Below are 13,693 nucleotides of genomic sequence, written 5' to 3' on the forward strand. Positions count from 1 at the left end.
ATAGTGATAAAAGGGAAGTACTTCACTTGGTGGAACCACTGGTTAATGTGAAGCATCAGAGCAGGTCAGTGGCACTGTGTGTTTTAAATTAGGTTGGGATATCTGAAACAGGAGCACAGAAGATATGACAATCCCATGGAACAAGCATTAAATGAACAAAGATCCCATTGGGCATCAGATTATGTGAAATGGCTGTTTGAAAACATCAAAATCTTTATCGTAGGTGCTGGGAGTGTGAAACCAATCAAACAAGGATGTTATAGATCTCTGCACATACACAGGGAAATAATTGATGACAGTGAATGAAATTCTTTCTAAGTTCCTGAGCAGGCCAAGGTGTAGGTGTGGACCTGTAAGTAGAAAAATTAAACAACCTGAACACCCATTTGCATATTTCCTCTAAAGTGGCCACTGTCAGGATGACGTTTGAGGATACCCAATCATGCACTTGGAGACAGTAAACCAGGATACTTCTAATTCTGATGTACTGCCCTTTTAGCTGGCAATGGGTGGTAATACTGCCCAGTGGCGGCAACTTTTTCAGAGTTTGAGGAAAACAGTCAATTCTTAGTATTAAACAATGCAGAAGGAATAAAATTTTTTTGGAGCTGATGCACCAAGTCACTCCTGTCAGCTTTATCAGCTGCTCCTTGTGTCCAGTCTACAAAATTGCTTTGTTAAAACAGTGTATTTTTATAAAGCTCTATATATTTGATGTTGTGCCTGTTTCATGGGGTTTTTTTACTGTGTTGTCACTCTTGAAGGACCTCTGAGACTTTCAAGACTGAAGCTGCTGCTTAACCCACTATCCTTACATTCCTAGAGAGTTTAAGGCAGGGCTACTGCTTTTCCAAAGCAACTTCTTAGGGCCTAATGCCAAAATCAGTAGGAATTGTTGGGTTGACTTTGGTAGTGTATGTCTGAGACACATTTGATCTGTTGGTCCATCTCTGTAAGGAATCATTCTTAGGAAATATTTATCCTTATTTATTCTTTCTCTGGTACTGCCAGGAATCTTTGACTGGGCGATGATGTACTTGAGCATTCAGCAGCAGATACAAGAATGTGGTCATCTGCTCCAATCTGCCCCTAATTCCCCAGTGTGATAGTGTGGTGTGCTCCTGACACATCTGTCTGTGATAATGAACCCTTTTGAATTTAGCAAAAGAAATTTAGCTCTATGCTTCAGTGTTAAATTATTATTATAATCTGAATCTTAATTAAATCTTTGCTATATAAACATGACATTTTAATGGTCTCAGTAATATAGTATTTTATTTTAAGTAAGTCACTAGAAAGATGTTATAATAGTTGAGATCAAATGTATTTCACTCATTCTAGGGGGAGAAATGATATAATGCAGTGGTATGATTTATCATTTTTTTTTGAACTGTGTCCGAGTATGCCCATACATATGTAAAATAGTTGCATTCCTACATTAGTCACAAGTGTTTTATCAGTGGAAGTGGTGTTGCTTTGGGTCATGTGGTTCATTGTGCCAGGAGGGATACAGTCTTCCTTCCTCTCCCTGAGATCAGCTGGACTCTGGCAATGAAGTCACTTGGAGTTACTTGACTCTTAATTAGTTGCTCCCTGAATTTGTCCAGGATCTTAAGCCTGGAGGGAGTTTCCCCTGCTTCCCTGGGACACTGCACTGTAAATGTGCTGTACAACCAGTGCAGTGTAGGATTGCTCTGCTGGGAGCTGTGGCTGCTCTAGAAGATGAGGAGTCTGCAGGGGAAGTGGACTCCAGGCCAGGCATGAATAGTTTGTGCAGTTTAAGAAATTTGTCTCTTTCTGTTGCTTTGCCCAGAATCCCAAAACAACAGGCTTGGATTTGGCGACTGGAATCAGCTCAAAATACACATGATGTAATGGTTTAATTCCCGAAGTCCTGCCCACTTGGGACTCTCATTAAAGTGGAGATTACCAGTAGAGTGAAACTAGTTGAAGTTTTGCTTCCCACAACACTTGTTAATTTTGCAGTTTCTATTCAAAATCATCATTGTCCAAATACTTTCCTTTAATCACAACATGCCATGCTGACACAGTTATTTACTTAGTAATCATGCCATACCTCAACATTTATGCATATTCATGGCACCACAGAAAAAATTATGATATAATAGTTGCTTCAGACCAATGCAATCACATACAGTGATAATTTAAATGGGTATTACACAATTATTTATTCAGCCTTTAAAAGGGGAAAAATCAGTTACCAAAGCAACTGCTATATTGTGTGTAACTAATGCTATTTTTAAGATAAAGGACATTGGTAAGGCACACATATCAGTATCTCTTAGAAACATGGACACACTTTGCAAAGGGGGAAAACACCAGGACTATTATAACCACTGAATTTGTGAAAAGAAGTTAGGACCTCTTTGCTAAGTATTTCCTTGTAACTGAGTTTTATCACCATTCTTACAGCATTGTAAAATCTTCTGACAAGACTTTTAAGTAATATTCAGGAAAAAAAACCCAAAGAGAAATAATAATATGCAACAGCAAGGGAAATATGTTTGTGTTCAGGGTAGGTCTGGTAGATCAAACATCATTTGCAATCCAAAGTGTGCAGCCAAACACACAACATTTATACCATTGCAGAAGACTCTACATAAATACAGGCTATGGAGAATCATTTGCTTCCTTTCTTTTCTGTTCATCCAGTAGAATATTGGCCTATCCTTGCTCTGAGAGTTGGGAACATAATGTGCTCTGTATTCCTTGTCACAGAGCAAATGCTTGAGGCTGAAGATGTTTGCATATCACTGTTATGGGCTGAACAACCATGATTCTGTGTCAGAGTGGAAAATAATAGCACATGATGTAAGCTTCAGTAAAACATTTTTGTCCTGAGTGCACTCATAACCAACTTACAGACTTTTAAAATGCCTGGTTTTACTTTTTGTTCTGCCAGTCCAAAGGGCACAGAAGAATATTGAAGAAGAGCTAGGCTTTATTAATCATATTTCAGATTTTTCTGTTAGCATCCTGTTCATGAATAGACTGACATTTCCTTTCACTTTAGAATTGTTTACAAAGTAAGTTTCAAAAAAAATCCTGGTCCCTGGTTCACTATAGCTGCTACATTGTGAATGCCTAATGTAGATCAAAGTCCTTCAGGTGGGATAAGTGAAGTGATGCTGTGCTGAATATTATGGCTTGTTTCAAATGCTTTTTGTGAACCTGTAGGGTTATGAATATGAATACATCTTTCTGTTAGTGTTGCACAAAAATCTGTATTCAGAAGCCCTGGAAAACGTCTTGAAGAAGGTCTGCAACTTGACCCCTGCAAAACCTTCTGTCTTTGAACAGCCAAGATACAGCAATAGTGAAACTGAAGTGAGTGGAGGTACGCTGATGGTCTACATTAAAGTTATGATGTTTGGGAACAAGTAATTTTCTTATGGGGAAAAAAATTATTTATGAACAATTTGCCCAAAGTCTGTCCTTCTGCCTACTTGCAGAAGACACTGATGCACCTCTTTGAGAGATCAGACCATTCAGATGCTGGGTGATTCAAACAGTTGCTGCTGTGTTTCTGTAGCTGAAGAGCAGGGCCCAAATTGAGCAGCCAAGAAATGCTGAACTGATGCAAAGTAGGGACCCACCTCTCCCAAAGGAAGTTTTCTGGATTTTATTGCAAAGGAGCAGTTGCCCAGCTCTGGCTGAGATTTTCAGAGCTGTGTAAATAAGACAGCTTGCAATGAAAGAAGTGTACCTGGGTTTTCACAACTCACCGTGATCCAGTCTGTTCAGTTAGAGGTGATTTAGATGATATTATTAATCTACCCAGTAAGTTCTTCAGTCATTTCTGTTGCTGGCTGAATAAGGCTTCAAATCATCTGCTGTCCAATTTGATGAATAACAGCAATGTCTGAGCCCGTGGCTAATCCAGCATTAGTCATTTCTCCGCTCAGGTGTGGTATCAGTTTCTCAGTTCAAGGATAGTCTTCTATGGAGAGGTATTTTGGGAGAAGCACGAGCCATGGATCAGTGCATGCATCATTTTGTGGCTCAGCTCTGCAGAATACTGCAGGAGAACTGTTGTCTCTGATATCAGGATCAGAGTGCACAGCAGGCAAATCATCCAAGTCCGTGCAGAACTCTCTGTTTTCTCTATAAATTGGATAAATCCTGTTGGTCTCTGATAGAAAGTGAGTTGAAATATTTGAAGATACTTCATTGCATTTAATATGCCTTCACAGTAGTGCAAATGGATAATCTGGATTAGGCAGCCAGGAGTGTGACACCAGAGAGAGGAAGATGGGAGAAATAGTGGTAGAAAAGATGCATCTGTTTTAATTTGTCTTTAGTCCCTAACTGTGGATACGAAGGGCTTTTCCTGGCTCCCTCTGCTGGCTATGAAGCTGGTTCAGCTTTTTTTTTTTTTTTTCTTTTTTTTTTCCATGACAATATTATTTTTGCTGATTAAAATAGCTGTGGCAGCTTTGTGTCTATCTCAGCCTCCCTTCCTCCCCCCCATCCTGTTCTACACATTCTTCTCTGCTTAAATACACAATTGTTTTTATGACTAATTCCTCTTTTCCCTTGTAAGATTACTGTGTGATTCATGTTTAAAAATGAATCGATCCTTTTAAAAAGCATCAATTACTCCAAGTACATAAACAAAGGTGGAAAAAGAAAGAGAAAAACATGTGAAAGTCATAAAATATTAAGCAGTAATTTTCGGTATGACCTAAGTTTTTGTTAATGATGAATTTAAATAATGAAAGAAAATAATAACAGCAACATAGCAGCAGCTTCCCCAAACATGAAATGTTTGTATTATGCTTTATGCAGTGCCTGTTTTCAAATCACCTGAGATTTGAAATGCTGCACCGGCTCTGTAGTACTTAAGCAATAGCAGTACTTTGGCCTGACATTGAATTTATATCTCTTGAAACTTTAGGTATAAACTGATTAAATCTGACAATTCTCCTGTAGAGCAGGTAGTAACTCCCATCCCAGATGGATCCCAGAGCATCCCCAACCCACCGAAGGGGACGCTAATTAAGGTTTAGCAAAATATCAAGTCAAAGCAAAACCCTACACTTGCTCAGACATTCATTTTTCACTGTGAATTCCACTATCCAGCTGTAGTTTTCTACTTCATCAGTGACTGCTCACAGTTATTATTGTCTGGCTGGTCTTTAGCACACCCAGAGTTGTGGGGTGTGTGCTTGGGTTTGGAGTTTGCTCCAACAAAGTCACAGCCCTGTTCCAAGGCTCTGCTGAAGGAGCACCAACAGGGGCTGATCTTTCACGGAAAAACCTCGAGCACTGGGGCCACTACAGCAAGAACTGCGGTAGCCAAGCAGCTGCATGCCCCAACTGCCTCTGCTCCGACCTGGAGTGGGGCTCCAGGAAAAAGTAACTTCCAGTTAATGTAAGCCCTTCCCTTCTGAGAGTCACCTCCCCAGAGATGGGCTCCTGTCTGTCTCTGTCTTTGTTGAAGACCTTTGTGTGGGAAACAAGCTCATGGGCTAAAGTTTTTTTGTTTGCCATTTTTAACACTCCCTGGTGACTCAGCCCAAGTCCTGTGGGAATTCCTAAATTACTTTGGAGGTTTTGAAAATGTTGCCTTGTACCTGTGAGGCTCCCCGTGTTCCCAGAGTTAATGGGCAAACCTGTTAGCAGTAGGCAGAAAATTCTATTAAGATTCTTGTATTAGTCTGGCTGTTATAATATATGGATGCTGCAGAATCTTGAATGTTTCTATCCTTACAGCTTCCTGCTGAGATGATATTACTGCTTGGGTTAAAAGCTAAGTGGCTTTGTGTATGTACACACTCCAGTCAAATATATGATTGCTAGTAATCCGTGTAGCATAAATGGAAAAGAGTTTCATATGTGATAATGTAGAGCATCACTTCAGTGAGAAACTCACATTAGGTTTGGGTTGCAATCTAGTTGAAGATTTCACCTTTTTCTTAAATTTAGGCCATTCTTCTGGCACTTTTTGGTTGTTTTTATCCTCATTAACAACGGAATATAAACTTAACCTTGAAAGTGCCTCTTGAAAATTTTATATACAACATTTTTCTAGATGTAAAATAGAATTTTTTACTAAGTGAAAATTTTAAGTTTTTAATAAAGTAAGAGAGCAGCAATGGAAATTATCAAAATATAGAAAATTAATGAAAAAACTTGCAAGTTTTAATTTTTTTGACAAAACGTCTACATTTTTAGAGACTGGGGTAGAGAGAGAGAAGACAGGAATTCTGAGATGTTTCAGCTTCTCCTCCACCAGATATGGAAACTGATTTTGGGTGTTGCTCTTTTTTATGGCTTGTGTCCAGGCATAAAATCTGAGATCCTGACCTGATGCTGCAGCCCTGGTCTGAGAGCTGTGGCAGTGTCAGCTGGGCATTGCAGCCCAAGCTCACCCAGGAGAGTTTTAGAAAAGTGCTTGGTAATATTGAGACAGGCTTTTCTTTCTAAACAAGAACTTGATTTCTAGGTTTTCACCAAGAGGACAGTGCCATCAGACCATAATAATCACTGTCCTTTCTAACTGACTGTCCACTTCCCTTATCTGACCTTTCACAAGAACAGATCACGTACTAGAGGTGAGTTTATACAGTAAGGTTCCCCCAAGCATAGAATAAATATCCCAAATTCACTTCTGCTTGCATACAAGGAATGATTTTAACATCTCATTTGGAATTTGATAATAATCTAAATATATCACGCCATAAATCAGTTTTAAAATATCAAAACAAAATTAAATCAGTGACGTTACATAGCTGAGTTGTTACCACAGTACAGATGCTCATGTTTTGGTCAGGTGTCCACCCCCCCAACCTGGTTGCCTTTCCCCCTTTCTATCAGGCATTTGCTGCAATGACTTTTGCTGGAAGAGCTCCTGTGTTTCCAGAGCCCAGGGTAAGAGTATCCTGTCTGCTTAGGTAATGAAAAGCTGGAGCTTGATGACAATTTACGTATAAACAGTTCACATCAGTCTGTTTGGATAAAACATCATAAATGGTGAGAATTTCATACAATATATTTCCTACAAAGCTCATTAAAGAGACATTTAACCTGCTCATATTTTAACAAGTGTTTCCAGTGCATCTTTCCCCTGACTCTGCTTACAGACTTTCAAACCCTTATGATTCCATTTTCTGTTCCAGCCGATGTGAGGAGCACAGCCTGTCACTTGGTTGAAGATTTGCGTCTGATTCCTCGCATTTTTTAAACTTCTTATCATATTAAGAGCATTTCTGATGGAAACAAGATGGCTGATCAGGAGCAAAGGCAAGAATAGGCCACCTCTCAGAAAAGTGACTGTGTCTATAGGTGTGTGTGTGATTTTGTCAGAATTTTTATTCAGAAGGGGAATCTTTGAAATATTAAAATACGGTTCCTCCAGCTGCTGGGCTTTTTCAGCTTTTCATGGGTGCTGTGTGTGATAGAGCTGTCTTTTCACCAAGGCTTCTCGTGTGACAGATGATATCTATGTATTGCCCTGCTGTTTAATGTGAAGCAAATGGGATGGCTTATCTAATGTGACAGGTACAGTCGTCTGTTGTCAAAGCTGTGACAGGACTGACCAGGATTATCTGGATGAGCGGTCATCGTGGTGCTGCAGCCTGGAAGGTGTGGGCCTCATGGATAAACTGCAGCAGTACAATGAGATCTATGGCCACTGGAGTAGAAAAGATGAGGCAGGCTAGATGCTAATGTGATATATAAAGACATCAGACACTGACGAGTGAAATTAGGATAAAGGTTTTGGGGGTGGAGGTAAGTGGTGGAGGATGCATGAAATACATACCTCTTGGAAAATCTAGTAGGCATTATTTGCAGTAAAATAGGATGCAAGTTCATTTTTCTGCAGTTAGGCAGATGTCTGTGCAGACTGCTCCTCTGCATTTTTTGGGACTCATTGGAGGATTCTCCCAGTGCTCAGGCTAATAAGGTGCAGAGGCAAATGACTGAGCAGCCAGCAGTGTGAAATATTTTCACTAAGTATAATTGCGAGCAAATGAACCAAGCATGTCCGTAGTTTAAAAGTTGGTTTATTATGTGGCTGCACTGTGCAGTGTGAAATGAGAATGACATTACTGTAGCATTGATAGCACATACACTTCTGCTGTTACAGCTGTGATTTTCACAGGGGCCTCCATTGGGGAATGATTTTTTCAAATTGTGGTCTACGTTTCAGCAATAGAAATGAGCAGAAAGAAAGAGCTGAACATGCTGCTGGACCTCCTGCAGCACAGCAGAAAACACTCAAGAGCATTTGAGTGTGGCACCCCAGCAGGCTGCAAGGCTTTAACTGGTGCTTCACAGTGTTTTCTTGAACTGCATCTTCCAAAGCCATACAGGTATACAAACCCCAAAGCTTTCAACTGCAGAAAAGCTCACAAGGTTCTTCTGCAGGAAAACTTCCAGTGTTCAACCCATCAGGTGTTTGTCACGAGACTGAAGCTGAATTGGCAGCCTGTCTCATACCTTTTCCAGTGGGTGGGACTGGCAGCACTGCTGCCAGTAATGGTGTGGTTGGAAGGGTACATTTTAGTTTCTTTCCAAAGAGCATCTCTGTATCACCATGTACAGAATTTTCATGGTTTTTAAACATGGAAAAAGTGTGTTGGGCATTCAGAGAAATGGTGTTTCTGCCTACCCTCACTGTCCTGAGGAGAATTTATCTACATCACATCCCTTTCCTTCGGAAATGAAGACCTGAAGAGTAGACTCAGTGGTTGCATCCTAGCACTTCTCTCTCACTCTGAATTATACAGCCTTCTCTTTAGTAGCTGCTGTTTCTGTGTTTCAAGGTCCTGGGCACTAGGAAGCTGTGGGTTGCAGTCAGTACCAGCTTGCTGTTCTGCTACTTAGTTAATTTTCAAAAAAAACCAGTGTGATTATTAAATACAACTTCCTTATACCTTAGTGACCAGAATGATTTCAATGAGCTGTGATTATACACAGGAGCATCTGTGGGGTCTGGGAAAAAGAGATGAGATGCCTCGCTGCTATTTTTGGCACTGATGCTTGGTATTTCTTCCATTTGCAGACCCTCTGTACCATTTTCTGATGACAAAACTGATCCCTGAGGGCACAATTGATATTAATGAGATGTAAATGACAGATGAGGTGACAGATGACAGTGTCATCAACCAAAGAAATAAAGAACAGTATCATGAATAAGCACAAAACAGTCAGAAGACATAAATGAACTGTATATAATATTGTTGAACAGGTTATTTTTTTAAAAGGTAATGCATTGGAAAAAGAGATAATCAGAGCATGAAATATTAGCATGAAATGACTCTGACTATTGTAGCTCTTAGCAAACATTTTTTGGGGTATTTGTTGTAGGAGACTGAGTAAGAGAAAGATTATTCATTTATTTATTTAAGAGTGACAGTGACACAAGACATGTGACAATGGAAAGCAGGTATTATGCACTTGCTGTTTAGGAAAGAAAGGTTTGATGTTTTCATGGGTCACCACATGAATAAAAGAGGAGAATGAAAGATGATATTTAGCAAAGGTCATAAAAGCTTTAATCTGGAAGCCTAAGACATATGTCTTGGCATGTTAAGTAATATTGAAGCCTTGTAGAAGATGAGATTTTCACAAGGACTGTGTCTTGATTTTTACAGACTGATTCATTCCTGTCCAGCCACTGACAATCTATCTAATTTTTTGATCACTAAAACGTAAAAGCTGCTGTCTAACTCACTGGTGCCCTTAGGAGCCCAGACTTGAAGAATGGCTGAGCTTATGAGGATTCCATATGGATAATTCATTTTCCCCCTCATTCTGGCCTAGATACTCCGGACATTTTGTCATAGTGTTTTTCCATCTTTTTTTTTTTGTCACTGATACTCCACTGGGTTTCAACAGATTTCTGACTTCAACTCTGCCTGGTTAGAGCAGTTAATCCTCCCATCTGCCCTTGCCACTGTGCTCTTGTCTGCAGAGAGTTATTTTGAAAGCACAGCTGCAAAAAGTGAACAGAAATTTACCTTTGCCCCACACTTTATTAGAAATGTGCAGTTCTGCCTCACTGGGGCACAGGAATCACTTCTTTAGGGTGACATGGAGTCTTTCCAGCTCAGCAGAACCTCTGCAAGAACATCTCTGTGTATTTTTTTCTTTCTCTGTCTTCTCCTCCTGTTCTTTTTTCTCTCAGCTTGGCTTTGGAGAGAGCACTTCCAATGAGCCATACAGGAAGTTGATGCTCTTGGCTGTACATGACAAAATAGTGCTGTTATTATTAACAGGTATCAAGCTTATAAGATGTTCTTGTATCAATTAGACAATGTATGGGATTATCATTAAGTTCTGTGCACATGTTCTCTTAATTATTTCCTTATTTAATAATGACTGTCTTCAGGGCATCATTGATGCTTTTGTAATAGTTCCCAAAATTTAGATGCTTAGCACACTTGATTGAATTCTTTTTCAGCTGAAACTTCTGTGTGGTGTAACCTAAAATGTGGATTTTTTTGGTTAATATATATATTTTTTGTTGTGTATGATACCCAATATTTTATGTTGCAAAAGTATCTTGCAAAGTTCCAAATGGGGAAAGATTGATACCCTTGCTGTCATGTAGGTTTATGACTCAGCTTCATTAAGGTCTAGTGAAGTTTGGACATCATTTGTGGCTCAATAGAAGGAAAAAATTCCCCGTTACTGGTTTTCTCCAGGGAGTTGCAATTCTGTTATTTCTCCAGGAATGCTATCAGTTGGATTCCCCTCCTCTTAAGTCACTCGTTTGAATCAGCTGGATCAACTTCTTTTGGTGTAAGTGGGAGTTAGAGTGGGTTGGAGTTGCATAAATTACTACATGTGGCTGACAGTAGACGACAGAATTTGAAATTTTTTTGTATTATTTTTCTGCTAAAAACTAAAAAGAAAAAGATTAAAAAATACTATTCCATTAAAATTCAAATCTGTTAGTGTCAGGAAAAATACAAACCATGTCTTATTAATTCTTGGTCTGCTGCTTGTCAGGATTCATTGCTCTTATTTGGCATTTGAAATTAAAACTGTATTACTTGCACTCACAGGTCACACCAAGTGTCTGTCCAATTGGAAGACCCAAAACTTTTAGAGGCTTGTTTCTGATGTGAATGCTTAAATTAAAAATTCATAGTTCACTTTCCTCAGCTACTGTGCAACATTCCTTTAAAATTCAGTGTTCCAGTGAGCAATCTTCATTTGATACAATATTCATGGATGGCAATCACAGAAGGTTGCAATGCAGTCAGAGCAGATTTGTTTGGAAGTTCAGTGGCATTTGTTTGGAAGCCTTTGCTGAGTGCTTGTTCCTCACTCCCTGATGCTCTGTGGTAAATTCCCCAGTCCTATTCTTTGGCCTGGGGAGTTTCTCTTGGGCTGCTTATTCTGGCAGTAATGTGTTACTCAGCATCCTGAGAATCCATCCCTTAAAACTGGGTAACTGGAGTAGTTTGGCTTTTCTTGTAGTGCCTGCAACAAAACCTGTTTGCTTTGGTTTGATAGCACAGCGTTGCACTGATAATCTGGTTCCTGATTCAGTCCATGTATCTGCCACTCTGTGGACAGCAAAATTCCTTAATTTAGTTGTCATGGGTTGGATTAATTCAACAGGCTTTGGCATTAGTGCTGGATTCAGGTGCAACTATTTATCTAACTTGTGTGCTCTGGAAATCTCTTCTGGCACAAATGGGAAGAGAAGAATACAGCAAAATACTGTGCTTTTTCCAAACAGCCCTTGATCTTATGATTTGACAAAATTTGTTTTGAGAGAGTTTTGTTGCAAGCTTACAGAATGAAATTGGCAACTCATCCTCAGTTCCCTTAGGGTGATGTCTTCAGTGATTTATGTAAAAGTCTGTGTAGCTGAATATGTGGAGAGATTATTTTTGACATTCCTGGCTTGGATAAATGATGCATTTTGAATGGCTGGATACACTAGTTCTCAGGTGGCACAGATTTTTTCCCATGTAAAGAATAATGATAGTTAATACATGTTTGCACATTTAATTATTTTAAACCTATTTCTATTTGGTTTTCTAATCAGAAGTATCATTTTCTTGCTACTTTCAGTGATTGTGAGGAGTTTCAATCACAGGTGTTTAAAGAACTGCATAAAGTTGAAATAAATGAATAAAATGGAAAGATTTATTCTGTTCCCCCTTTTATTCTGTAGGAAGTCACCTGTTTCAATGCTGGAGTTGCAGAGAGATTCAGTTGGGAAATTCTGGCAGGACATTCAGGTACAGACCTGATAAGTATCTAGAAATCACAGTGTGCTTGCCTAAAACTTCCTAAACCAAGGCTGAACTCAAGGGCATTTTTATCTCTAGATATGCTCTCCCCTATAAAACTATTCATAGACATATTTATCTGCAGCCAATATTTACCCGTATTCTGGGTCTATTTTTAGAAATTGTTTGTTCCTTTTCTATTTCCTTTTGGAATACATGGCATGGACTCTCACCTCCCCCATCACAAGTGATTCAGCATTTCAAAGGACTCAGTGTTTTCACTGTCACCACTTCATGTTCCACACAGAGGCAACTAGAAACTCTCCCCACTCTGCCTGTTTTCTTTTGAATTTATTGTAGAGCCTTTTTTTGCTGCCTTGCTCACTAACTCAGCTCTGCCCCTGATTCCTCAGAGGCTCCTGCGCCCTAATCAGGTTGATTTCTTGATCCAATTCACCTAGTGGAATTGCCAATAATGTAATTTAATTTGGGGCACCAGTACCACGTTCCTTTCCCTCTGACACTCTCGCTTACTTTTCTTCTCACCACTGTGTCATGAGCGGGGTCTGAGGAGCAGCCAACCCCATGTCCTGCCCCTGTGTACAATCAAGAGAGCTCCTTGGTTTTCCTAGACACCCACCTACTACCCCATTCCTTCGCAGTGCTTCCCTCATCATGGAAATGTCTGGTTGGATTCAATATGCAAGTATACTCCAGGAGCTCTGCTCTCAGGGAGGAAAATAGCCCTGGCAGGACTCTGAATAAAACAGGCTCTGTTGAACGGAGTGGCTGCTTTTAGGAAAAAGAAGCATTGCAGAGCAGCACAATATGGATGAGGTATAAATGAGTCATTTAAACCCATTCCTTGTCTCTTTTTTCTGTGAACCAAATGTGTCTCTGAGCTGAGAGAATAAATGTGACATAAATCTGGAAAGGAGACTCCGGATCATTGTGGCATTGCCTGGTTTCCCTAGCGTGGCAGACTGCTCATGGTATGGTTTCTTGACAGGAGTAAGTTCTTGGTTTGCCTACACACTTGAAACTGAACCAAGTGACTTTCCTGTTTTCTTAACACATGATCAGCAAACATAACTCTTGTTACACTACATACCTAATTCCCATAATATTGTCAGTTGTGCCCTGACATAATGTGTAAAGACACAGAGGATCATTTCTTCAGTAGATGTAAGCGGGTGAGGATGAGAGGTATTCTGACAGCCAGGCACTGGCATTCCAGAGCTCTCTTCTCCACCCTTGAAACAGAAGAAGCTGTGCTTGTATGAGTTCCTGGGTAGGTAATTTTTAGGAAGAGCAGAATTCTGGCTGAGAGAGAGAAAGCATGTGAGGACACAACAGAGAGATTTCCAAGGAAATGCTTCTGGTGGAGTTGCATAATACCTATTATTGGGAAAAACAGTCATAATGTTTCTTGCTCTTTCTCTTCAGTGGGAGTAGTTTTAGCTTTCCAGTAT

This window comes from Corvus kubaryi, unplaced genomic scaffold, assembly GCF_017639235.1.
Source record: "Corvus kubaryi isolate FWS band 111438036 unplaced genomic scaffold, C.kubaryi_AGA036_p1.0 37300, whole genome shotgun sequence".
NCBI lineage: Eukaryota > Metazoa > Chordata > Aves > Passeriformes > Corvidae > Corvus > Corvus kubaryi.